The sequence below is a fragment of the Vulpes lagopus genome, chromosome 1, assembly GCF_018345385.1.
Source record: "Vulpes lagopus strain Blue_001 chromosome 1, ASM1834538v1, whole genome shotgun sequence".
Classification (NCBI taxonomy): Eukaryota; Metazoa; Chordata; class Mammalia; order Carnivora; family Canidae; genus Vulpes; species Vulpes lagopus.
The window spans coordinates 64,683,900-64,711,817 of NC_054824.1; the positions used below are offsets into that span (position 1 = coordinate 64,683,900).

The following is a 27,918-nucleotide window of genomic DNA, read 5'->3' on the forward strand; positions in this document are numbered from 1 at the left end:
CTGGTTAGGGAGAAGGAGGAATTGATTATAAAGGAGCAAGAGGGAATTGTTTAGGGTGATGGCAATATTCTGTATCTTGATTTTAGTGGAGATTACATAACTGTGCACATTTGTCAAAATGCATGGTGCTACACATATAAGAAAGGTGAGTTAAAAATTTTACTATGTATAAATTTAACCTCAACTAACCTGACCTTTAAAAAAACTTGAAAAATCTGTATGACAAAAGGTAATAGAAAAGTAAAAAATCAGTCATTATAGTATAGCAAAGCAAAGTAAAACAAAACCATACAGTGAGGGGTTTCCCTTTAGGTAAAATTTTGCTGTGGTTCATTTAATCATAGAAACTTATCTTTGACTCTAAGCCCCTCGGAGCTCACAGCATATTTTTTAATGACATGCACAAGTTGAGGGGAACTTCCTCAGTGTCCTGCTCTGCCACCAGACCGACAGGTCTGCCCATCTGCATCTGTCCCCGCTTCCCAGTGCAATACTGTGTCTTCTCTCCTGGGTTGCGCTGCCCTTGCCCACCGATCATGCTCTCAGGCCCAGTCCCTTCTGTCATCTCAGGAACATCCATCATCCTTCTTTTTTTTTAATTTTCAAGTTTTTTCCCATATTAAAAAAAAAAAAAAAGACTCCCCCTTGGCCTGACCTCCCCCTCTACCTACTGCTTTTTTCCTTCTTTTAGCCCAGCTACTCCAAGAAGTTGCTTTGACTCATGGTCTCTTTTCCCTTCCATCCTCCTCAACACCCTCCGATCTGGCTTGTGCCCCCTCCACTCAAGTGTCCTAGTTACTGATGACCTATGAGTGGATAAACGTAATGGGTCTATTTCAGCCCTCATCTTCATGACCTGTCAGCGGTGTTCCCTGTGATTAACCACCCGCTCACTGAAACATTCTCCTCTTGGGACTTTGCCCTCTCCCGATAGCTCCTTGGCCTCCTTGGCAGATTCTCCTCCCTTCATGTTGCTGTTCCTCAAGGCGCTGTCTTATGTCCTCTCCTTCCCTTTCTACTTTCTATTCTTTCCTAGGTGATCTCATCAACACCCACAGCCACCCTGAGGACCCCAGTTTATTTGGCTAGCCCACATTTATTCTTCTCTGAATGCCACACTTCTTGATCACATTGCCTACCTGCCAGCATGCTCTCAACTCAGCCTGCACCCAACTGAACTCTTGTCCATTTTTCTCCAGACCTGGTCTCTGCTGTTAGCCAGTGTGACAGTCAGTGTCACTCTGAGCCCTATTGTGTCCCTGGCCAGAAACTTGGAAGTTACCTGTGACTCTACTTTTCTTCTTACCTGCCTCCCCACCCTGCCCAAATCCAATCCATTTGTAAGTCCTATTGACCCTGTCTTCAAAACACATCCTGGACTGTACCACTTCACACCGCCTCCAAACCTCTGTCATCTTCTTTTTACTACTTTGTTTTATGGGTAAAAATGGCATCATACTAGGTTTTCTTGAATCCACTTTGCTCCCTCTAACATTTTTTTCTGTGCAGCCCGAATATCCCTTTTTTATACAGTACAATTCTTATCATTTCACTCTTCTTCTTAAAACTTCTCAGTGACTTCTGACTTCCCATTGATCTCTGGAAGAAACCAAATTCCTTTCTATGACCTGTAAGTGTCTCCCCAGTGTGACCCTTTTCTGTGTTTTCAGCCACATTTCACATTCCTCCCCCCATTACCCCTAGGCTTCACCAGCACTGGCCTATTAGTACCTTAAATGTTTCATTCTGTCTCTCCCCCTGGGGCCTTGGCACATGCAGCTGCCTCTGCCTTCTGACTGAGGTGACCTGTGCATGCATGGGGACGCACAAACATACATCTTGTTTTGCTTGTTCTATTCCTCCTCGGAACCACAGTTTAAACTGTCCCTCCTCAGCTCATCTGTAGCCCCAACTACATCATGACAGGTTTTCATCTTTTCTGTACTTTTCCATCAGAACACTTACCTCTGGCTACAATCATGTCTGGGGTATTGTCTACTTGTTATCTGTGTCCTCCACCACACTGAAAGGCCTCTGAGGCCATGTCTGCTTTCAGCGAACATACACAGCGCCTTAATTTGTATCATTTTGTGGCACATAATCAGAAAATATGCAGTGAATATTAATACAGCAAGAAATAAGCATAGGCTACGTTAAAATGCCAGCAGCAAAAGCTTAAGAGCTATTGGACCAGTTCATGAGCACATAATCATGCAATTGGAGATATGGAGCTACTGCAATCCATGCAGGCACGTGTCACCCTAAGCAAATAAGGCCCTTGTTCTGTATACATTTTACCAAATGGAAAATGGTTCCTGCAATGATAGGGTCACTCCTACTCCTACTGAGTGAGGTCCCCAGATTCCTCTTGCTGTGCTTAATGCTCCTGGTGGGAAATAATGCCATCCTTCTGGACTGAAACAGTTGGTAAAGCTGGCAGCTGTGCTGGAGTTGGCCCTCAGGCCTCTGTACCAAACAGAGGGTAGGCCTTCACCTTCTATCTTTGTAGGCTGTCTACACTCTCTATTTGGGCTTATTTGGAGATTGTTATCTGATGGGATTTCTTTCTTTATTCTTAGTCAAATTAAATAATTTGGGACTAACTATAGTTTAAAATCAAGCACAGGGGATCCCTGGATGGCTCAGTGGTTTGGCGTCTGCCTTCGGGCCCAGGGTGTGGCCCTGGAGTCTCGGGATGGACATCCCACGTCAGGCTCCCTGCATGGAACCTGCTCCTCCCTCTTCCTGTGTCTCTGCCTCTGTGTGTGTGTGTGTGTGTGTGTGTGTGTCTCATGAATAAATAAATAAACTCTTAAAAAAATCAAGCACATTGTATTATCAGACCCACAAACACAGAATTTGTCTCAAAAGAATGGATTTATACTAATAAAAGCTTATGATATCCAAACTTATATGTAAATAAATATACCTGAAGGAAGAGTCCTAAATCCTCATTTTCCCACCAATTGAATCTCACTTTGAAGTAATTTATACTTGTATTCACTCTTTCTAGTGAATAAACACTGGTTGAGTACTGATGGTACCATGCCAGGTGCTCTGTTAGGACCTGGGAGGCTGGCAGTGGGGAGCCAGGGGTAGATGACTGACATGCTTGTTGGTGATGCTGAGCTGCTATCAAAGACGCTCAGGGCCAAGAGGGGGAGGAGAGTTTTTGTAAAGGGAAGGTGAAGAGGGAGGGCAGACTTTATAGAGGAAGTCAGAAGATACACTGAAAACCCATCAGTGCTTTCATCCTCTCCCAGTAAGCATTTCAAGGTGACTTCAGAAGTTATTTCCACCACAGTTAACTTGAAGTTCAATTTTTTTCTATATTCAACGAGTCTAATAAAAGTTTAATTGGGTTCAGTTTCTCAATTGGCTTGAACTGCATTAGAACCATAAAACAGATTTCAACTCCAGATATTGTGGCTCTCCTAAACCTAAAATTTGATAACCTGCTCCCCGAAGTATGGGACAGAACAATTAAAATCAAGACCATCCGATATAATTTGAGATATACCATCACCATGTTGGTAAGTCTTGTACTGCACCCTCAGACTATTCCAGAAATGAGATGAAGCAAACAAACAAATAAATCCCTACAATATTGGCGTTAATACAGTTCTAGTGAGAATTAGATACCAAACCAGACTTTTTAGGACAATCTCTTGTCAGTACTCACATCTGGACACTTTATCCTTTTTATATTCAGTTTATTTTCACTGGCCTCCAGAGTGGTTTTATTTGTCAAGCCACTATTAAAAATATGTTTCAAAATCATAACTTATTTGTGTAAATTCTCTGACATGATGAGCTTTCCTGATTGTTCTCTGGAAGAGTCTTCACTGTGGAGACAGCGAGGAAGGGATTTCAGGAAAGTATGCTCCTCAGGATGGGAGAGAGAGAAATAGAGAGGAGGTTGTGGAGAGAAGGAGAGAGAGAGAGAGAGAGAGAAGCCCAGGCAGGAGTCTGAACAATCTCTTGAAAATTGTTTGAAATATGACTGACCTCTTTCCTATACCAGATTGCTCATCAGAAAATGAAAAACCCCAGGCACCTGGATGGCTCAGTGGTTGAGCATCTGCCTTTGGTTCAAGTCATGATCCCAGGGTTCTGGGATCAAGTCCCACATTGGGCTCCCCACAGGGAGCCTGCTTCTCCCTCTGCCTCTCTCTGTGTGTCTCTCATGAATAAATAAATAAAATCTTAAAAAAAAAAGGAAAAGGAAAAACCCCAAGAAAGTTTGTGCCTAATTTCTTGTCATTATGGATGAAATTATCCCAATGACAATGATAATATGGACTATCTCTGATTCTTCAGAATCTCTTCCCAAGACCTGCAGGGGCCGCAGTTGGTCTGGCCCCTGGCAACTGCTAGAGCCTGCTTCCCTCCCCTAACCTTCTCCCTCACCCTGGCCTCTTCGCTGTCCCCCCACTGAAATGCTCCTCCTTCACTTCATTACTCAAATATCATATTATCAGAAAGACTTTCTTCCCAGGCCACCTTATCTAAAACACACTTTCCCCTGTTAGTCTTTATCCCCTTTATGCTGAGTCATTTTTCTTTGTAACAGCAACAGCATTTTTAATGTTTCATTATCCATTGTCTATCTCTGCCTATTTTGTGAGGACTTGGGTTTTATCTGTGCTGTTTGCCATTATGTCCCTGTCACCTAAAACAGTACCTGGCCCATGAATATAAATAATGTGTTGAATGAATTAGTGAACTCTCTCAGGTTCTAAGTTCCATCTCTGGCTTTTTTTTTTTTTTTTAATGACTTTATTTATTTAGAGAGAGCATGACTGGATCTCTGGAGACTCCATGCTGAGCACAGAGCCCAATGTGGGGCTTGAACCCATGACCCTGAGATCATGACCTGAGCTGAGATCAAAGAGTTGGATGCTCAACCAACTGAGCCACCCAGGTGTCCTTTTGCCTTCTTACCTCTCTAGAGCCTCCACTCAGAGCAGCCCCAGGGTATTGGGTGTGAGCAGGTACCCTCAAAACTAATCTCTGTTGATAGAAAGCACTTCTTGACATTCCTATTCAACATTATTGGTTTGGGATCCATGTGTGCTGGGCCTTTTAAGGATTTATGAGTGTGAATGATGAGGAATTATTTGCAATAATCAGAATTTTGCCCAAAACTCTTTCTTGAACTTTGTCCAGAGTCACTGAGATGAAGCAGAGAAAATTTATTGGAATTAACTGAGTCATGAATTCTAATCATGACCTGTCTTCTAGCCTATGGAGATGCACTATCTTAAAATGATCACTCCACCCTCAATTTTCTAATTTTACATATATGACCTTGGGCAAATTATATCATCTCTTTGTGTCCCAGGTATTAATCCGTTGTATGAGAGGAATAATGGTATCTCACCACAGTGCTGTTATCCTCATAAAGAAATCCATGTTATACACTAAACACAATTTATTATCATTATTTTTAAATTATTATTATTTCTGTATGATTCTTGGTATAATTTTTACTGGTGCTAAAGAATCTATTTACTTATTTGGATATTTTGTCAGGCTTCTTTACTTAGAAACAAAGGAGCAAATTACATTTTAATATCTCTCTTTATACACACACTCACACATTCATGCACAAAGAAGGAATACTAGAAGGAAAAACCACAAAAATGTTATTGGAATTACTAGTGTGTTTTGCTTTTGTTTTCCAGTTCTTTTTATATGGCTCTATTTCCTAAAATTTCTATTGAAAATTAAAGTTTACTTTTTCAAAGAATGGATGCCACTTGTCTATTTTACACCTCTGAGTGGCAAAATAAAGTCATTTCACTTAGGTAATGAACAGCAGGGAAAGAAGCCCTTCTCTGTTAACTCTACTTTTACACTAAATTTCACAGCTGAATTAAAAGCAAATGTTCTCTCTTGGCATATAGCAAATTATTACACAACCCACATAGTTGGTTCTGAGATCTAAATTACATCTGCTTCTGGAATTTTAACTTTATTTTTATAGTTAATATTTTTATTATTTTTGTATATTTGGGCTATAATATTGTGTATTATTAATCAGTCACTTAAGAGTGGTGCTTTTCTTATTCAGTTGATATAAGGCTGTATATCTAAACAGCTAAATAAAACAAAACCTATAAATTGCCAGAATGGAATGTTCATAAAATGCTTCCAAATTGGACTTGTTTGCTTTCTATCTTACCGTGTACTTCCTGAACCATAACAGTGCCCCAAATACTCCCAAAGTGAGAAAAATCTGTTGAAACTTTTAAGATAAATCTGGAAATTTAAAGATAAAGCAGCAGCCAACATCAATCAAGAGAATTGATGCCTAAAGTTTCTATTTGTGTTTAAAATAAAATTATAAATTGGAATAAAATCTTTGTAAATATATAAATGCATGTTCACACAATATAGTGTGTATAAGTATAGAAGGAGCATGTACTTCCAGAAATCCTGGAAAACAGAGACAGGCATAAAAGAGAAGACAATATGTGTATGCACATGCCCGTATCTGAGTGCACAAGAAACGTGCCAGAAGGAAAAGGCAGATGCTTTTCTCTTGAATGATAGTGGTGAAGGCTTTTCCCATGTAACTTTGCCAGAGATTTGTAGGTGTTTTATCCAATATCAAGGTGAATCCTCCAAACTCTTGTTCCCTCTTCCCCCCTATTGTTCAGGATCCCCAGCAGCCTGAATTCCCTGCATCTCTCTGATATGAACAGTGTACTGTATTATAATACCTTCATACTTCTTTCAGGTACTTCCCAGTTGTTTTTATTTTGAATTATCTGTTCTTTCTTACCAATGCTGGACATGTCAACAAAACCTTCTGTTTCCCATTTTCTGAACTTAGCATTTCAACATCTGTATAAGTTGTACTAAAAATACGCAAACATGCGATTGTTAGTGAACCTCCTAAAATCTTGTAAGTGAACAAGATGGATTGAGTTGAGATTTTGTGGTTGTTGTTACTGAGAAGGATTTTATTTCATTACTTGCTTTTTTGGAGGTGGGGAGGAGAGGAGGCTAACTTTTCCTATGACCTTAGGAACCTAACCTTTGGGTATATCTTGTAATGTAGCTCATTTGCTTACAAATCTGTGGGCTCCAGAGAGATGAACAAGCCAAGAGAACAGTTTGTCTTGGCTTCATCCGCTGAGGCTTAGGAGAGGACATGTAGAGATTTCTCCTTCTGTTCCAATCCTCAGCCTTGCTGCAACTGAAAATTAGAGATTCGGTTCTATCCTGGGACCTTAATCGTCAGTCCCTGAGTATTATTAAGCACATCACAGCACTGTGCTAGAAGCTGCAAAGATGTAGAAGCATAAAGCATGGTGCCTGGCCAAAGGGAGCTATGTGAGGACATGTGATATCTGCTTTTGAAAAAAAAAAAAAAGACAAAAACAACTAAAGATTAAGACAACTAAATGATCATGTACAGAAAGAGCAATAAAGACCTGGATTAAAGAGTACTTAATGAAATAAAGATTAATTAATTTCCCAAATATCTGTCTGTATAGATCAAGCTTTCTTAATAAAATGCAAAAGTGTCCTGCTTCAAGAATTATCCATGTTCAATATGAAAGAAAGCACTTAAGGACTCTCAGAACTGCTGCCACATTGTGTGGAATCTAGAATTAGACAACTGGCTTTTATTTTTCAGCTTCTCTGTATAGTATGGATACCCATACTTCTCCTCTGTGTACAGGATGGATACCCATTCCCCCGACATTCAAGTAAAGATCTGAGAACTTGTGAGAAAATACAAAGATTTTTCTCTTGTTAAAGAACCCCAGTGTAGGACTTCCCAGTGCCAGTAAAGTTAAGAATGCTCCCAAATGGAACAAGGGTAATTTGTATCATTCACTAGGCTATGAGATGGTGATTATCTTTGTATTCAGCTAAACATTGGTATAAATCCTACACTTTTTAATTCTACACTTATCAAAACTGGTTTGACAGACCTTTTAGTTTGGCACAACATAATGAAGAATTATCTCCAAATAACATGAAAACCCGAGTTTATGGTATACATCCAACTCCCAGCAGAGGCATATGAAAATATAAGATGCCTCATGCAAGTATCCTGTTTCTGCCTCCAAATGACTGTAGCCCGAGCATCCAGAGCCTTTCTAACCTTGCATTCTTAGGCTCTTCTAGAAACCCTGCTTTTTGTCTGTCTTTACATCCTTATAGGCCAAAGACAGATATCCCCAAGACCATTCAAGGGTAGGCTCTTAGCCTGCCCTGATTGGCCTAGCAAACAACCTGTCTAGTTCTAGTGACCTAACTTTAAAGAGCTAAGCTCAGTGATGACTCACTCAAGACTGGGTGTTTTTGTACTCTCTTCCTTGGAGTATAGCATGCCTTGTTTATGGTACTTTATGGCACTTTGCAGATGTTGCATTTTTTTAAAAATCGAAGATTTATCAAGCGTCTTGGCACTATTCTTCCAACAGCATTTGTTTACTTCAATTCTATGTGCCACATTTTGGTAATTCTTACAATATTTCAAACATTTTCCTTATTGTTATATCTGTTATGGTGATCTGTGATTACTGCTTTTTGATACTACTATTGTAACTGTTTTAAGACATCATAAATCAGACGCATGTAAGACAGCAAACTTAACAAATGTGGTATGTGTTCTGAGTGCTCTACCAACCAGCTGTAACATCCCATATCTCTTCCTCTCCTTGGACTTCCCTATTTCCTGAGACTCACAGCAATATTGAATTAGGCCAATTGATAACCCAAGAGTGATGTCTAAGTATTCAAATGAAAGAGTCATACATCTCTCACTTTAAATGAAAAGCTAGAAATGATTAAACTTAGGAAGACATGCCAAAAGCCAAAACAGGCCAAAAACTAGGCCTCCTGCACCAATTAGCCAAGTTGTGAAGGCAAAGGAAGAGTTCTTGAAAGAAATTAAAAGTGCTACTCTAGTGAATGCATGAATGATAAAGTGAGACATATCTTATTGCTGATATGGAGATTTTAGTTGTCTGGGATTAAACTAGCCACAACATTCCTTTCAGACAAAGCCTAATCCATAGCAAGGCCCTAACTCTATAGTTCTATGAAGGCTGAGGGAGGAGGGGAAACTGAAGGAGAAAGATTTGAAAGCATGAGGTTGGTTCATGCGGGTTAAGGAAAGAAGCAGTCTCTGTAACAAAGAAAAAAAAGTGCAAGGGGGAGCAGAAAATGCTGGTATAGAAGCTGCAGCAAATTATCCAGAAGATCTAACTACAATTGTTATTGAAGGTGCTACACAATCTACAATAGATTGGAAGAAGGTGCCATCTAGGACTTCCATAGTTACAGAGGAGAAGTCAGTGCCTGGCTTCAGAACTTCTAAGGATAGGCTGACTCTCTCATTAGGGGCTAATACAACTGCTGACATTAAGTTGAAGCCAGTGCTCATTTACCGTTCTAAAAATCCTAAGGCCCTTAAGAATTATGCCAACTCTACTCTGCTTGTGCTCTATAAACGGAACAACAGAGCCTGGGTGACAGCACATCTGTTTGCAACGTGGTTTACTGAATATTTTATGCACACTGCTGAGACCTGCTGCTCAGAAGAAAAGATTCCTTTCAAAATATTACTGTTCATTGACAATGCACCTGGTCACTCAGGAGCTCTGATGGAGATGTTCAATGAGATTAATGTTGTTTTCATGCCAGCTAATACAACATCCATTTTGCAGCCCACAGATCATAGAGCTATTCTGACTTTCAAGTCTTACTGTGTAAGAAGTACATTTCATAAGCCTAGAGCTGCCATAGATAGTGAAACCTCTGATAGATCTGGACAAAGTCAATTGAAAACCTTCTGAAGAGGACTCACCATTCTGTATGCCATTAGGAAACATTCATGATTCATGGGAAGAGGTCAAACTATCAACATAAATAGGAGTTTGAAAGAAGTTGATTCCAACCTTTTTGGAGGACTTTGAGGGGTTCAAGACTTCAGAGGAGGAAGAAAGTACAGATGTGTTGGAAATAGCAAGAGAACTGGAATCAAAAAGATGGGACTGCACTACTGCAATCTCATGATCAAACTTGAACTGATGAGGAGCTGCTTCTTATGGATGAGCAAAGAAAGTGGTTTCTTGAGGTAGACTCTACCCCTGGTGAAGATGCTGGGACAATTGTTGAAATGACACCAAAAGGATTTAAAATATTCCATAAACATAGTTGATAAGGCAACAACAGGGTTTGAGAGGATTTACTCCAACTTTGAAAGACATTCCACTCTGGGTAAAATGCTGATTATCAAATAGCATCTCATGTGACACAGAAATTGTTCATGAAAGAAGGAGCCAATCAATATGGCAAACTGCATTATTGTTTTATTTTAAGAAGTTGGCACAGCCACCCCGACCTTCAGCAACTACCACCCTGAACAGTCAAAACTGTCCACATTGAGGGAAGATTCTCCACCAGCAAAAAGATTATGACTCACTGAAACTTCAAATGACTAGCATTTTTAAGCAGTAAGTATTTTTAAATTAAGTCATACACATCACTTTTTCAGACATAATGGCATTTCACATTTAAAACACCACAATACAGTGTAAACACAACTTACGTGTACTGGGAAACCAAAAAAAAAAATCATTTGACTCACTTTATTGTCATGTCTGCTCTATTGTGGTGGTCTGGAACTGAACCCACACTAGCTCCAATCTGTGCCTGTATTCCTCATTCTCACTCCCATCCTCCCAGCCTAATTTCCTTATGGTTCCCTCTGTGTTTGTCATGAACTATTCATACGGGTGACCGTTACCACAACCACAAGAACTTGTCACTATTAATGTCAAGATAGCTACTGCCTGCTGTATAATTTCTTCAGTTTCCTGGAGAAATCTGATTTCCCCTTCTTGTTCATAAATGCGCCTTTTATTATCATTGCTTTTTCCACTGCTTTCTTCATCCATGTGCTTTCCAGATCAGTCACCTAGCAGGTGCTGTGCAGAGTACTATATATTTACTCTGCTATTGAATCTGAAACTCTATTTGAAATTTGCAGCCACATGCTTCTTTTTTGGACATCTCATTTTTCCTCGTGTTCCCTGTTGAATAACCATTAACTCTTCCTAGAAGTGTGGAGGAAGAAAGCAACCATCAGCAGACCAAGGAATTGCTAAGTATCAAAGAAAAGCAGATTAAAATGAGATGCAATTTTTTGCCCATCTTATTGGTACGATATCCCATGTCAGGGAGGGCATGAGCTCCTGCACTGTAGGGAGAGTGGACAGGGCCAAAGCAGGGTGGTCCTGAGGGCTGGGGTAAATCCCATGTAACATGTCTAGCTTGTTCCCTCTTGCTGGACAGCCCTAAAGAGCATTTGCATAAAACTTTTCAATAGGTATGCTTTTTAGTTCAGTGATTTAATTTCTAGAAATTTATCCTTAAGGATGAATGTACAAAGATATACATATGAAGTTATTTTTTACGTCACTTATAACAGGGAATTGGGTTGTGATGCGTTCATTTAATTGACTATAATATAGTAATTATCAATGTCAGTGAAGACCTATGTAAATATTGACCTAGGAATACTTCCAAACTGTATTCTATTACTTTTTTAACAACAACAACAATAAAAATACATTCTTATGTATGCACATACACACACACACACACACATACACACGCTTGCAAACAAGTCTGGAAGAGTAAACACCAGAATTCCCAGTGTTATCTCTGGGTTCTAGGATTGTAGTAATCTTTTTCATTCTATATATTTTTTGAACTTTTTGCATTGGGCACCTATCAGTTTATGATCAGATGAAATAACAGTATTTAAATATGTTAATGATACAGAAGTGCATTATTCTCTAACTTACAACATTTTCCATAAGTTATAATCAAACCACTCAGCAAACATGCAGTAATAATTATGATAAAAATAAATGCCATGTATCCAATGTATTTTTGGATAGGCATTGTATTAATTTTTTATATACAAAATCTAATAAAAACTCCACAGTAACTTCACGAGTCAGATAACATGCAGCTAGCAAGAAGAGATGCAGAGTCAGAATGTGAATCCTGTTTTGTGTCTGTCTGTGGCCCTTGAGCCACAAAGATGTAAGGCGTTGTGATGACTTGCACCTGAATCCTGTTTCTGAGGAGATTATAGAGCAAAACTCAAGCAGTGTTCTAGAATCGGCTTGATTTTTCTGTAGTTACACTGTCAGAAACTAAGGTCTATCTGGAATTCTGGATCATCTTCGCTGTTGTTCATTCACTCTGTCATATAGAGATGGTCTTATCTAGAATGTCTGATAAGACACAAGGAAAGGACCTATATGTTTCCCCTCATGGGGCAGTGTATCCCCTTTTCTATCCTAAGGGATTGGCTTCTGAACTAAGATGGAGCACGGGGCCGTAAAGCAAATATCCACCCACTGCTGTTGGCTCAATTTTGGTGTGTTGGAAGTATATTAACCAGTGCTTATTTTAATATGAGACAGTTTATGTAGAAGTAACCACAGCTGATAAAACTCAAGAGTTCATGCCAATAATGAAATTCCTCACAGTTCAAGTAATCATGAGGCCACTAACCTATGAGGTAGTTGCTAAGAAACACAGGGACAGACTCTAATTATTCTTATTAGCCACCATTTGGGTCAAATGACTAACTTTTCCAAAGTTCATGCCTTCATTCTTCATTGTTATCAGCCGAAGGGGAATAGCGGAAATGTATGGGATTTTTTGTTTGTTTCAGTCAGTATCACTGATTTCACAGGAACTTGTTCTCAGATGGCTTATGTTGAATATGTCACACAACTAGCTCAGATGGCTGAGGACAAACCATGGGATCACCGCATGCCTGATCCCATAAATACAGGACATTACTTAGTCTTTGGGGACTCCCAGGGTGACCCTGGCCTGCCTGTAGCTTCCCCAGGCACTGCTCCAGGTGCTGAGCGAATCTTCTTCCTTGACTGAGCTGGGCTTTGAACCAGACCACTGTTGTTTCCTTGCTGACTTAGGAAAGCACAGGTTGCACATATTTGTGCCTAAAAGATTTGAGTTTGATAGTCATGTTTTAGCATTTTCGGTATTCTTTTCTTGAAAAACACTTTATGACTTTCATGAATATTCTTTGCAAATAATATATAGGTTTGTAATAACTGATCCTATGGGTCTGGTTTAGCTGTCAATCCTCTCCTAGAATAGAGTTTCTCCTGATTCTAGGTTAGGTACCCTTCTTTCATGGTTCTGGTTCTTTTACCTTTTTAAAGATTTTATTTATTTATTTGTTTGTTTGAGAGAGAGAGAGAGAGAGGTGGGGGTGGGACAGAGGGAGAGGAGAGAGAAAATCTCAAGTTGACTCTTCGTTGAGCACTGAGTCAGACACATGGCTTGATCCTAGGACCCTGAGATCATGACCTGAGCTGAAACCAAGAGTGAGAGGCTTCATCTCCTGAGCCCCCCAGGTGCCCTGCTCAGGATCTGGTTCTGTCTTGTTTTCTGATTCAAGTGGGCCTCCCCTCTGCACCCACACTGGTCATGCCTTCTGGTTTGAATGTCGATCCATGCTTTTGTTGGTAAGGCAACTTATCTGCTCAGTCCATAAGTGCCCCCCAATCAGCCTTTTAAAGATGCAGGCTTTCTACTGCAATTACACCACCTCGGCAGTGTGTGCAATAGAAGTTTCCTTGCTGTAGCTATTTTTATTTCTGCTTGCTACAGCTCAGCTCTGTACAAAGGCAGGACATTTTAGAGAGTCTGACTTGAATCAGAAAATGCCCATCCAACAACTTCTGCCTCTGAAAAGGCTGCTGCCTCAGAGGCACAAAGGAAAAGCCTTGGCCCACAGCAGGGGCATTAAACAAAGGAAGCTACTTTGTGCGGAGATGGCAGAACAGGGACGACAAAGATGAAGTTAGTGACAGATTCTGGCTTTAGGGAGCTTCAGTCTTGTAGGAGAGACAAATACATGAATATCTGTAATACAAGGTAAAAGGTGATCTTTGATACAGAAGTGCTGGGATAGTTGGAGGGGCAGGAATTACTTTTGAGCGGGAAGTTCAGGGACAACTTTTAGCAGACCCGTGAATGAAGACAGAATTTAGGAAAGAAAGTTAGACGGGAAGAACTGCAGATAGAAGAGGATCGATATGAGCAAACCCACAGTCTGGTCTTCCTATTTTAGAGATTCATAAACAGATCCAGAGAAATGATGTGGCTTACAAAAGATTTCTACCAAGTTGGATTTTTTCCTGAGGAAATCAGCCTGTACAAATTCTCGCTCCCCTCAGGCTCTCCACAGTTTTATCACTCTCTGAGTTTTTAGCTTTTAAAATCAATTGAAAGTGTAGTGGATTATTATTATTACTAGTGTGGAAACGTTTAGATGCTATGGACAGTGCTTGCAGTACTTTTTATTCTCTGAGGGAAGAATGGTGGCATTGGGCCTCGCCTGTCTTTATTACCAGTGAGTGGGTTAGGAACCTGGCCGCAGTTGCCAGTGCCTTCCTGTGTGCCCGGTCGAGGCATCCCAGCCACCCACACCCACTGACCAGTGTGGAGCTGGACCACCTGAGGGCTTTCTGGCTTCCAGCTTAGGGTGGCAAGGTCTAGCAAATAAAAATGCAGGGCATCCAGTTACATTTGAATTTCAGATAAACAATTTTTGTCATTGTTTTAGTGTGTCCAATGCAATATTTGTAACCTGATTTCAGCTTTTTGTATGATCAGAGTTTTTATTTTTATTTGCATAACTCCCATGATTAGTTTTGCCTTGAAAACAACTAATTGACATTTATGTTTTTTTCTTATATAAAATGTACCATTGAACACAACCTCAAAGATTTTTTAAAGCTTAAGATCAAGTTAAGGTGAATACAATAGACTTGAATGTGTCTCATCATCTTTGTGTACCCAACACCTGCTTCATGTAGTCAGCCAGTAAATGCTGTCTGAATAAATGTAAGAATGAAGGAGTTAGGGGCACCTGGGTGGCTCAGCGGTTGAGCACCTGCCTTTGGCTCAGGTCATGATCCCAGGGTCCCAAGATCAAGTCCCGCATGAGGCTCCCTGCATGGAGCCTGCTTCTCCCTCTGCCTATGTCTCTGCCTCTCTCTGTGTGTCTCTCATGAATAAATAAATAAAATCTTAAAAAAAAAAAAAAAAAGAATGAAGGACTTGGCACATTCTTGATTTTTATTCTTGTCATCTTAGTCTCCCTTTATGCAGTGACAAATTTAAGCCCCAAATTTAGCTCTTTTCTAAAATGTCTCAGTGGGTAGAGAATGAGAAATATATCATGATTAGTGTTTACTAATGGGCTAATTCACACGTCCTGAAGAGAAGTGGCCCAAGTAATCAGGCATTGTTTACAAAAATAAATGAATAAATAAATAAATTGACAGATTATCTGCTAAAGTGGTCCCAAGTTCCCATCCCTTGGATCCTAGGCATCCTTACTCTAGCTTCTAATATGGCTGGCTATAAAGCTAACCTAAGTTTTGTGGATTACATATCCCAGAGGTCATTTGTGGCTAATGTTCACTCTCTTATTTTATAAGAAATCAGGTCTCTGAAATCATTCATGAGATATATAATTCACTACAGATGAGGCTTCTCCACTTTGGTACAAAGTGTTTTTGGTCCTGACACTACATTTTGAAGATATTAAAACAAAAACTAAAAGCATGGTCTACAGCTTGTGTTAATTATCCTTGGGTAGTTTATGGAAGCGTTTGAGTTTTTAAGACATAGTTATCTAATATGATTAAAAAGGCCTGTCTCCATGTTAGGGCTGTTTCCATACTTTAATGGTTATTTTATTCTCCTAAAGTTTAAGTGCTTTGGGTTCTAATAGGCCAAATGAATGAATATTGAAAGCAGATAATGAAAAGGGGATGGATGAGGCGTGAATTGCAATTCTATTCGTTGAACTATGGCTAACACATTGGATTCTTTTAGCCTGGACAGCCCTTGCCTCAGAAGTCCAAGTTCTTGATTCTAAATTAGAAAGTCTTGAGTGGGAAAGCATGAACATACTGTTTCATTCTTCTAGTGATTCAGTGCTTTTTCACTGTTAATGCTTTTTGTTCGTTGGGTTTTGTGAGCTCCAGGGAATTCTTTTAGAAGAAGGAATGAGACCTATCATCACAACCAGGAATATTTGTATTTCTCTCTTGCTCTCCCCAATAACCTTTTCACGGGAAAAGTTTGCATATACATGGAACTGGATATTTTTAAAGACTTCCTGAAACACATATTTGTTATAATTATAGTATTATGTAGTTTATGCCACTTAAAGAAAACCCACAGTGTGAAAGTGTGCACTTATGGAAAAAAGAAATTATAGCCAACGTCTAGCACCTGGTTCTTTATACTTTGCTCAAAGGATGCATGAACAAATGCAGAACTAACCACCAACCAGTGTAATCAGGGCCATAAAATAAGTAATTTGGTAATATTAACAAATCAAACCCATCCGGAAGCAACTGAGGAATGGCTTTGGGTTTTAACCAAAGAACCTAATTCATTTCAAGATCTAATAGCAAACAAAGTGTATCTCTTTCACCTACCATCATCTTGAGGGCAAGCAACATGAAATGCTACAAATTAACGTTTAGAATTTCATCTGCTGTTTTTTCTTTTAATTTTGCTTTGGGAATGTAGGGATTTTATGATTTCTTATTTTGCCAACTATTACATTCATTGTGGAAAAGTGCTAATTGGACAGATAAACAAAAAGAAGATAGAAACCGCTGGTAATTGTGCCACTCAAAGATAACAACTGTTATTATTTGGTTATAATCCTTCAACATTTCAATGAATACATAAAAATGTATATTTTCATAAACATGAACTCGCCCTTTATTTATTGTTTTTTAGCCTGTGGTTTAATTCGATTGTGACATCTTCTCATATCAATATGTATGTGCATCTTCAGCCTGTTGGATTCATGTACAGATTTGGCAGGATTTGGGGACCCTTCATTCCCAAAAACATAAACAAAATTTTCTGGGGTGTGAGTTTATATGTGTATGTATTTTTTCAAAAAAAAAAAAAGATGCATTGGGATTTTTATTGGATTTACTTTAACTTTTCTTGGTAAATTTAGGGAAAGGCTACAGTCATGCATCTTCCCATTCAGGAGCATAATAAACCTCTCAGTGTGTTCTTGTCCTCTTTGGTCCCTTCCTAAATTTTTACTTTTCTCTATATAGGTCCCACATCACTGTTTTAATAATTTATTGGTCATTTTTAAGAAAAACATGGAATTTATTAAGGCTTTGATATGATTTTTATCACATCTCAGGGTCTCTTTTTTTACCTTGCAAACCCATCTTCAATTTAATATAGAACTCGGTGCTAATGCATGGTTCAATTTATATAAACTTGCTCTAGATATAAACTTGCTCTAGATTCACAATACATGAACACGTGTTCCGTACGTGGTTCATACACATGGTTCATATACAGCTATATGCTGTTTTCTGTATGATAGAATAAAACAAATATTTGTTATCAAACAGGAAGGATTTACATTGTATTTTTACATACCAGAATCTTAAAATCTGTCTTTTAAAATTTTTACAATTTTCTCATTAAAAAAAAATATATATATATATATATATCTAGATAGATAGATAGATAGATAGGTATATCTTCTGTATTTTTGTGTATTAACCAAGGCTATCATTCAAAATTTTTACCAAAGGAACCAGATGATAAATGTTTATGTCTAAAGTTTCATGTTATCTACAAGTATAATTTCATACAAGACAATTATAGAAAAGGAGTTCGAGAGTTGGAGCAAGGGGTGATAAAGCTCTCACTATGCCTTTAAATTAATGAACAGTCAGGAGAGTCTGTCAACAGGAAACTTGAACCATGGAGCCACGTAGTGATGGTAAAGCCCAGCACGTTTCCAAAGGCCCTATTCCTCCAAACTTGCTAGTGAATTTTTGTTCCATGAGTAGGTTCTGGTTTTATCCCTCTGAGGTCTTTCTCTCTTCTCCCTTTCTCTCCCCTCCATCCTCTTCTTGCCTCACTTTCCTATCCCTGTCTCCCCCCCCTACCCCCACACAGTCCCTGCCCCTTCCCCTCCTGCCTCTCTCCCCTCTCACTCCCTCTCTCTTGCCTCAATCCCCACTTAATCTCCTCAAGGTCCCCAGTGTTCTGCTCAGAGGGGTTCTCTGGTAGCTTCTGTGAATTCTAATCCAATTCACCTTTTCCCTCTTGCCTTAAGTATCTGTCTCTCTTTTCCCTGGTTTAATTTCTCTCTCAGTTCCTCCAGCCTCTGTGACAATGGCAGGAAACCTTTTTTAGCTTGTTGCTGTTCACTATCATTGCTGTCTTCCCAAATGTGACTCGTCTCTTATATTTTCCTGCCTCCAGCTATGCTGTTTGCAAACTAGCTTTTCTGCCCCCATCCTACCTTATCACCTTTCCCTTTTCAGTACGTCAATTCCTTATTTATTATGGATTTATGTAGATGAGTATTCTTGTTTACAGGAAACACAAATAAGATAGTGTTTGCCTACAGCAAACAAAAGGTTCAAAAGATACATTAGAATTTAAAGAGGTAGTTATTAGTATCTGCAGATTGTTTAATTTATGTTATTTTCATTTCTTATTTACATTTGTTCTAAACCACTGAACTTTCCTATGTCTGAAGTTACAATGTTTGATTGTATCAAGAAATATTTTTAAAAAAAGAAAGATATGCCATTAAATTGGGTATATAAATATCTGGATTGACAAAAACAAAATCAATTTCTATAACTTTTCAAAAGCCTTCATCATGACAGTATAAAAGAGCCTTTAAAATACATCTTTTGAGGGGCACCTGGGTGGTTCAATTAAGCAGCAGGCTCGATCTCAGCTCAGGTCTTGATCTCAGGGTCATGAGTTCAAGCTGGGCACTGGGAGTGGAGCCTACTTAAAACTGTTGAAATACATCTTTTGGAAAAAAAAAAAACTAAAGTGCTGGGGGGTGGGGGTGATAAAAAAAAAGCAATAAAAGCAAAATATCAAAAAGTCTTTGGTATCTTCAAAGTTGTTTTAGCTTATTTAAAAATCATTTCAAAATAGTTTCTGAAAATTCCATAAACTGAAGTACATGGCCACAAATGCATTTTCCTATAAATAGGCTCTACCTTCACGATTAAAGAGACAAACCAGTCCGCTTTTTGATGTGGATTTTTTACAGTTGCCATTTCAAAACACAAAGTACCAAGCAGTTGTGCAACTATGCATTTGAAGTGTCATATAATTGTGCTTTTATGAAAGTAAAGAAATATTCATTACTCAGACAAATCTTGAAGGTAAACTCTGCATAAGAATTTCTTCTGCAATACAGAAACCATGAGTTTTCTGGCCCCCTACTGTTATTAAGAAGAGCTCATTCCAACAAAGTGGCTGACATTGACCTCAATCCCTTGCACAGGAGGTTCCATGTCTTTCACTTTCTGATTAGAGCCGTGGGAGTGTATAATGTATATGATACTTGTCAGAGGCCAGAGAATTCTTTAAAAAAAAAGAAAAGAAAAGAAAAAGTCTTGAAGGAACCACCTTTAAGCCAATTGGGAATGCTGCTTTCAGCAGAATCTAACAAAAAACAAACTTGAAACTAATGACCCTGAAAAATATTTGTATAGTTTCCTTTGGTTGTGGTCCTGTTGGCACACTTTCAGCCTTCAGTTTTTCGTGTCCTGTGGATTGTAGTTAATCATAAATTGTGAATTTATTGTTCTTATCTGAACTTTCCTTTTGTAAATTACGTGCTATCCCAACACTGTATGTTTTAGAGGGTGACACCCCATAAAAGAGGCCTGTCATGTTAGGAAAGCCAAAATAAGACCTTCCTTTGCCCTCTATCATTGGGTCTCAAGAACCCCCACTGTTGCATCCTGTTAAAAATTCTTGTTTCGGAGATGCCAGACACAAAGTTGACCTTGTTGTTTGCATCTTTACTTCTTAAAAAATAAATCTTCAGAAAGTTTTGAATTGAAAATGCAAACTTAGTATACCAGGGAAAATGGCAAGTGCAAGGCATTTTTCTGTGTTGATTGAGGGGCTTTGTGATATGTGTGGGAAAAGTGGGGATTTCTGATTCAAAAGACCTGTTTCCAATCCTTATGTTTCAGTTTTCTAAGTTTGTAACAATATGCAAGTTGCTTAACTTCTGAGCTCTCTTGTCCTCATCTATGAAAGAGGGAAAATAATTCATAGGTTTATGGTCCAGATAAATAACAAAATGCATATGAGAGTGCCTGACGTACAATGGATGTTCAATAAAAGTAATAATAAAATAATTGGAAAAAGGCAGTTATAAAGAAAGCCAGACCATGAGATTTTCTTTAATTCTTTTTCCACTTAAATAAGAAAAAAGATGTGAAGTAACTAGCACAGTGGCCAGGACATAGTTGACCATCAAAAGATGTTAGTTACTCTTTCATTTAACATTTCAAGTTATTTATTTGCTTGGTTTTCAGGGCTGAAAAAATGTGTATATATTCTTGACTCAGTATTGAACAATAGATTGCCCTGTTGTAGTGCTTCTTAAATATTAATGGGCACATAGATAACCCAGGAACGTTGTTGTCGAAGTACAGATTCAGCAATCTGGTAGGGGGCCTGAGTTCTGGTTCAGTGGGTCTGGCATGGGACTCTACATTTCTAAAAAGGCTCTCAGGTGATGCCTTGAGGGTGGCTTACTGTTCACACTTTGCGTCTCAAGGCATTAATGAGCCAGACAATAAGTATCCACTCTTTGTTCTTTGCAATATCATATTTCACAGAGTTCACAGAGTTTAGAGATCAAATTTTTTGCACATTTTACAAATAAGAAATTTGTAACAACAGAGGTTGATGAATTAGTTAATAGTTGAGATCCTTCCTATTTAGTTTTCATCTTCCTAGAAGTTGAGTAATCAAGTTTCTTTTTTTTTTTTTTTTTTAAGATTTTATTTATTTATTCATGAGAGACACACAGAGAGAGGCAGAGACAGGCAGAGGGAGAAGCAGGCTTCATGCAGGGAGCCTGACATGGGACTCAACCCCTGGTCTCCAGGATCAGGCCCAGGGCCGAAGGCGGCGCTAAACCGCTGAGCCACCTGGGCTGCCCTCAAGTTTCTTCTCTCTTTATCACTATTTTCCAGTTCCTTTTGAGATCTTTGCTCATGTTAGTATGTAACCATAGTTTGTTAGCATCCAAGGTGCTTAACTCCGGCAAGAGACAAACCATCCTTGATGGAACCATCTTTAGTGGCTGATCAGTAGAAGTCAGGCAGATTTTGATACTTTTTGGCAAAATTAATATCAGTTAGGTTTTTATATCAGAACTACCTCCTAGTTTTTTTTGGAATAAGCTGAATAGGCCTATCCAGTGAGAAGCCAGATGAACTAAGAGCTTTCTTCTCAGGGATATTAGGTATTTCCATAGTTCTACCACAAAACAGCCCGAACCCACCAATGGGGATGTATTTTATCTGCATCACTCTTTCCAGCTCAATATTAGAAGATGAGTTTCCATTGCTGTGGACTCCCTGGCCTCATATTTATAAATTCCTTGGAATAATAATGTGCTGAAGGACACCTGTGATATGTTTGTACCACCTTTGTGAAGGCACACTCTCCTGTCCCTCCCTGGGACACGCCTCCTTTAGCTCCCTGTGGTTAAGAACCAGCCAGGTTCTCCATGCCCCAAGTTAGGTATATTCTTAGTAATGCCCCATTCCTCTTTTCTTCCAGCTTTCCCACCATCAACACCATAGACCTATGGTTTCTAACCCATTTTTAAAAGCTAATGCCAAAAAAATAAAAAATAAAAAAAATAAAAGCTAATGCCAATGTGAACATTCTCATGAAATTTTTTTAACAAAGATTAATTCAGAACAATGAGAACATCATAATCACACTCAAGGTATAAACAGTGATTTTAATTTAATAAACAGTTAAATGTAACATAATCATAAGAATGTTGTAGAAGAACCAGTTTAGTTCAGATCACTGGTTTCTCTTTTCACAGGGTGATAATAAATGTTCTTGAGCCAAAGACAACTGGGTAGAAGTCTCAGGATTGCCTTTCTTTTTCCTTTCCTTTCCCTCCCTCCCATCCTTCCTTACCCTTCCTTCCTTCTTTTCCTCCCCCTTTAAAAAATTTCTTATCCTCTGTCTTTTGGGTGTGTTATACAGTACTTGCAGAATCCCTATAAAGAGATTGCTTGCCTATCATAATATAGTGTAAATATTTTTAATGTCAGTAAATATACATTTTTACCATTATTTTTCAAAGATTTATTTATTTATTTGAGAAAGAGCAACGGGGAAGGGCAAGAGGGAGGGAGAGAGAGAAGCTCAAGCAGACTCGGTGCTAACCATGGAGCCAGACTCAGGGCTCAATCCCAAGAACTGAGATCATGACCTGAGCTGAAATTGAGAATTGGGCACTTAACTCACTGAGCCACTCAGGTGCCCCTCACTATTATTTTAAATAGTTGCTTATTATGAACATAACTATGCCATAATTTATTTAACTACTTTGCTAATGTGGAGAATTCTCTTTCTCAATTTCTGCTTTTACAAACTGTGATGGTCAGTGGCCTCGTTAAGATCCAAGCAACTACTGCTCAGTTATTTCTTGCTTATATATTCAGCTATTTATCTCCTCAAAGATTTTTCATAGGTATGTTATTTCCTTTTGGAAATACATTGCCCAGCATAGTATTTAGATAAATTTAGTAATTTTGCAATAATACGGTAAGTATAGTGTTTAAAACCTTGGATTCTGAAGTCAGCCCACTTGAGTTTGAATGCTAACTCTGCCATTTGCTAGCTGTGTGACCTTGGGCAAGATATTCAACCTCTTTGTACCTTAGTTCCTTCACCTACTATAATAGGATGATGATAGTAAATATCTCATCTAGTTTTTGTGAGTGTTAAGGAAATGATGTATTTAAAGGGTACAGAATAGTATCTAGCATTCAGTACTTGCTCAAGTAATATTAGCAACTGTTGATGATAATTACTTGCTCTACCTTTTTATTCACACTATTCAACCTAAATTTCCACCAGCATGTGGCTGCAGGCAAAAGCTTCATTTTTTGGCAAGGAATATTGGGAGCAGAAAGAGAAGACTAAAGTGGTCTCAAGGTGGTAAAACACATATTAGAAAATACGGTAGATTCTTATTATGTGTTCAGATATCAAATGTTTAATACAGTAAAGTTTCTGGACTAGGCTACAGGCTGTCAGAAGCATCTTGCTAGTCAAGGTGGTGGAGAGAGGCAGAGCCATCAGACATCCACCAGTCACCCACCATCAGCCAGGTTACGTGTTCAGTAATAGGTAGATTATCCATGATCTTTCCTGTCCATATGAACTAGAACTGAATGGCACACATTTAGGTTTTACTTCTCCCTTAGGATTATTTTCTCTTCCTTCTTTTCTTCTAGTGAAAATAGAGAAAAAGTAAAAGTTGTTTTTTTGTTTGTTTTTTTGTTTACTTGGTTTTCTCCTAAAGAACACCAAGTAACACTTACAATAAAGTAACACTTTATTGTACTCATTTAACCTCCTTACAGAGCCTTTTCTGCAAACAGTTCTTCTTCTTTATCCAGCAGGGTTCTGGCATCTGGGAGACCCCTCAGTGGGAACAGTGACTAGGTATGAACTTGGGAACTATTTTGGGAGATAGGAAAATGCAGGGAATTTGGGGTCAATCGTTCACTCTTAACTATGAAAGGAGTACAAGAGAAACATTTGAATTAGGCATTTTTCTGCATTTTAATTGTTAGACCAAGTCCTTGGTTGATAAGAAAATAAAATCTACAATAAATCAACTGTATGAAGGAAAGACGAGGCATTTTTCTTATTTAAAGAGGCTCTGTGGTCTCAAGCATTGAGAAAAAACTACACGTCAAAAGTCCTGATCTTCATTCTTAGTTTTATACCAGATTTAGTTTTGTACTAAAAGGGTAAAGCAACCTGGTTCTTTCATTTAGGCAGAAGTTCCTGGTCCTCCTTGTAAACCTGCACTATTATTTTTCAGGACAAGACTCTTGATAGAACAGCCAAAGCCCAGTGGGACTGAGTGATCTGTGTGTGGTCACTCAGATTATCAGCAGGCTTGCATCTTACAATGCTTTCTTACGAACTAGGATTCCACTTCAGCCCTCCCTCATGGGATATCTCCTAGAATATATGCTTTCTGATTAAACTATACAGAAGAAATCATCTTCTAAAAAAAAAAGCTAGGAGGAAAAATTGATTATTCGTAACTTCTAACCTAATAGTGTCTGTTGAAAATATTATGGACACTGAAAACCACAAAATGTCTTTACTCCAAAGAATGGGTATATCCTAGAAGTAATAGGGATTTTTAAGAGTTCCAGAATTTCTGGGAAAAGTATTCAGGGGAAATACAAATAGATAACCATTACTATTTTTTGAAGCCTGGTTAAGTGGAAATTGTGAATGTAGTCGTCAAAGGTTACAGAGCGAAGTTGCAACTATGAATATGTCACCTCAATGTTCATCATGAGAGGATCAGTACATTCGTGTTATGGAATACACATGGCTATTAAAATGAAATACATAATGAAATACATTAATGCATTAAAAATGAAATAAAATGAACATGGAAGTTCTGTGATACATTGTTTAGAAAAATAATGGTGCAAAATACTATTCAGAATGTAATCTCAATTTTGTAAAGACAAACACAAAATCTATAAAACATAGGGATATAGGTGTTTTCTCGGTTAAGAGCTTGATGAACATATTTTAACTATTAGCAGTGGATCTCCCAAGCTATTGAGAGTGAATAGGGGAGATGTGAATGGCAGCAAGGTGTAAGGGAGAGGGGGACAGAGAGGCACATTTACTTTTTAATTTATTCATATCTGCATTGTTTGGAATTATTCTCATACACATGTACTTTTATAATATTTTATATAAAAAACCTTAAAAAATCTCTGTATCAGAAATGGATCTCTCAGTGCATCTGGTGGTTCGAAGCTCTATTCTACAAAGAAACATGATGTCAATCAGCAAATAGTGCAGATGACCAGTATTCCTCCACCTGAACAAATTCCTTAAAAATTACAATGTAAATTGTTCCACACTTGTAAATATCAGCTGTCACATGTCACAGATTATAGGAAGAGATAAAAATGAAGTCCAAAGCTGCTATAGATGGAAATCATTGCATCTACTTTGAGAGAGCTAATAGTAACAGCAGAAGGGAAATATGTACAAGTAAAAAAGATGCTGAAAATAGGAATATTTTCATAATAATGTGAGAAAGATGGGGTACCAGGGTGTCTCAGTCGGTTACGTGTCTGCCTTCAGCTCAAGTCATGATGTCAGGGTCCTGGGATGGAGCCCCGCATTGGGCTCCCTGCTCAGCAGGGAGTCTGCTTCTGCTTCTCCCTCTCTCTCTCTGCCCCTCCCCCCTACTCATGCTCTCACTCTCACTCACTCTCTCAAATAAATAAAATCTTTAAAAAATAATAATAATGTGAGAAAGATATGCTGCTGCTCTATTATGATACTTAGCATGTTAGATACTCTTTGCAGTCTTTATACCTTCCTTATAAAGAATTAACTATAAGGGAAAAGGTTGCAGAAGCGGAGGTGGATGGGGGCATGGGGCAACTGGGTTATGGGCACTAAGGAAGCACATGATGAGATGAGCACTGGGTGTTATACTATATGTTGGCAAATTGAATTTAAATAAAATATTTTAAAAATAATAATAAATAATAAAAATTTAAAAAGAATTCCATCTCAACATAGATGAGAATAATTTTCATGGAAATGAATCCATTTAATAATGAACACATTTGTACTGAGAACGTGATGTGTGCGCTGCTTTAGATACAGGGTGGGGTGGGGAAGGGGAGCATAAAGATGAATAAAAGCCAAGCAGGGTCTCATGGTGCTTGTAAACTAACTAATGGGGGAGCTAAGGTGGTGTGCTGGCTCTGAAGTGCACTGGGGACTGTAGTAAGTGCCCAAATGCACAAACCACAGGAGGCAAGCTAGGACTTCAGAATAGAGTAGATGGATGCTCCCTCCAAGGGGAGGTGTTTGGTTTTCTATTTTGTTTTGTTTTACAATAGAAAAAAAGAGGGACAAGAGTCAGTATGGAGAGGTGACAATGAGGTGAGAGAAAGGAGGTGATTAATAGGAGGTAACCCGACAGAAGCCTGAGAAGAGCACCAGAAGAGAGGACAGCCATGAGGAGGAGGGAAGGATATTACACAAAATATGTAAAAGAAAGAAGAGAGCCTGAGTGGTGAGGCAGAGATGCTCTGGGAGGTGAAGGAAGAGGAAACAGGAAGACTCCATATGTAACAGGTTTGACTTTCTCTGTCTAGTGGGAAGTTACAATATTGACAGAATGAGAGTCATGGTACGCTTGGGTGCTGTGGAAAGACCTGGAAGAGCCACTGTGAAGAATAGAAGTCAATCAGGGATTAGCATTTTTGTGTTCTTTGGGTTAAAAACTAGTAGTGCAATTACTGGATCATAGAATATTTCTATTTTAACTTTTTGAAGAACCTCCGTACATGTTTTGACATGGCTGTACCAGTTTGCATTCCCACCAACAGTGCACCAGTGCTCCCCTTTTGTCACATCCTTACCAACACTTGTTGTTTATTGTGTTGTTGATTTTAGCCATTCTGACAGATGTGAGGTGATATTTTAGTATTGATTTACATTTCCCTGATGATCAGTGATATCGAGCATTTTTCCACAGTCTGTTGGCCATTTGTATGTCTTCTTTGGAAAAATGTTTATTCATGTCTTCTGCCCATTTTTTAATCGGAATATTTGGGTTTTGGATGTTGAGGTTTATAAGTTCTTTGTATATTTTGAATACTAACCCTTTATCAGAAATACCATTTTCTAATATCTTCTCTCATCCCATAGGTTGCCTTATAGTTTTGCTGATAGTTTCCTTCTCTGTGCAGAAGTTTTAGGGGTTTTTTGTTTTTTTGGTTTTTTTTGATAGAGTGCCAATAGTTTATTTTGCTTTTGTTTCCCTTGCCACAGGAGGCATATCTAGAAAGAAGTTGCTATGGCCAACATCAAAGAGGGTTACTGCCTGTGCTCTTCTCTAGGATTTTTTATGGTTTCAGGTCTCACAATTAGGTCCTTAATCCATTTTGAATATATTTTTGTGTATGATGTAAGAAAATGGTCCAATTTCATTCTTTTGAATGGTGCTGTCCACCACAATGTTTATGGGAGCACGATCGACAGTATCCAAATTATGGAAACAGCCTAAGTGTCCATCAGTTGATGGATGGATAAAGAAGAGGTGGCATATTACATATATAATGGAATATTGTTCAGCCCTAAAAATGAATGAAATCTTGTCATTTGCATGGATGGAGCTAGAGAGTATAATGCTAAGTGAAATAAGTCCTTCAAAGAATGGCAGATACCATATGATTTGACTCAAATGTGGAATTTAAGAAACAAAGAAAATGAGGGGATCCCTGGGTGGTGCAGCGGTTTGGCGCCTGCCTTTGGCCCAGGGCGCGATCCTGGAGACCCGGGATCGAATCCCACGTCGGGCTCCCGGTGCATGGAGCCTGCTTCTCCCTCTGCCTGTGTCTCTGCCTCTCTCTCTCTCTCTCTCTGTGACTATCATAAATAAATAAAAATAAAAAAAAAAGAAACAAAGAAAATGAGCAAAAGGGGAAAAAAGGCAAACCAAGAAACAGACTCTTAACTATAGAGAACAAATGGACAGTTACCAGAGGGGAGGTGGGCAAGAGTGGGTGAACCAGTTGAGGGGGATTAAGGAGGGTGCTTGTCTTGATTAGCACAGGGTGATGCATGGAAGAGAGTTGAATCACTATATTGTACAACTGAAACTAATATTACAGAATATGTTAGCTAACTGGAATTTAAATAAAAACTTAAAAAAAATAA

The 27,918-nt window shown here is 38.6% G+C and overlaps 1 protein-coding gene across 3 annotated transcripts in view; it reads left to right on the top strand.

Annotated features, from left to right (window-relative positions):
• KIF6 (kinesin family member 6) overlaps positions 1-27,918 on the top strand; it is a 377,491-nt gene that overhangs the window by 150,925 nt on the left and 198,648 nt on the right. The window lies entirely within an intron of this gene.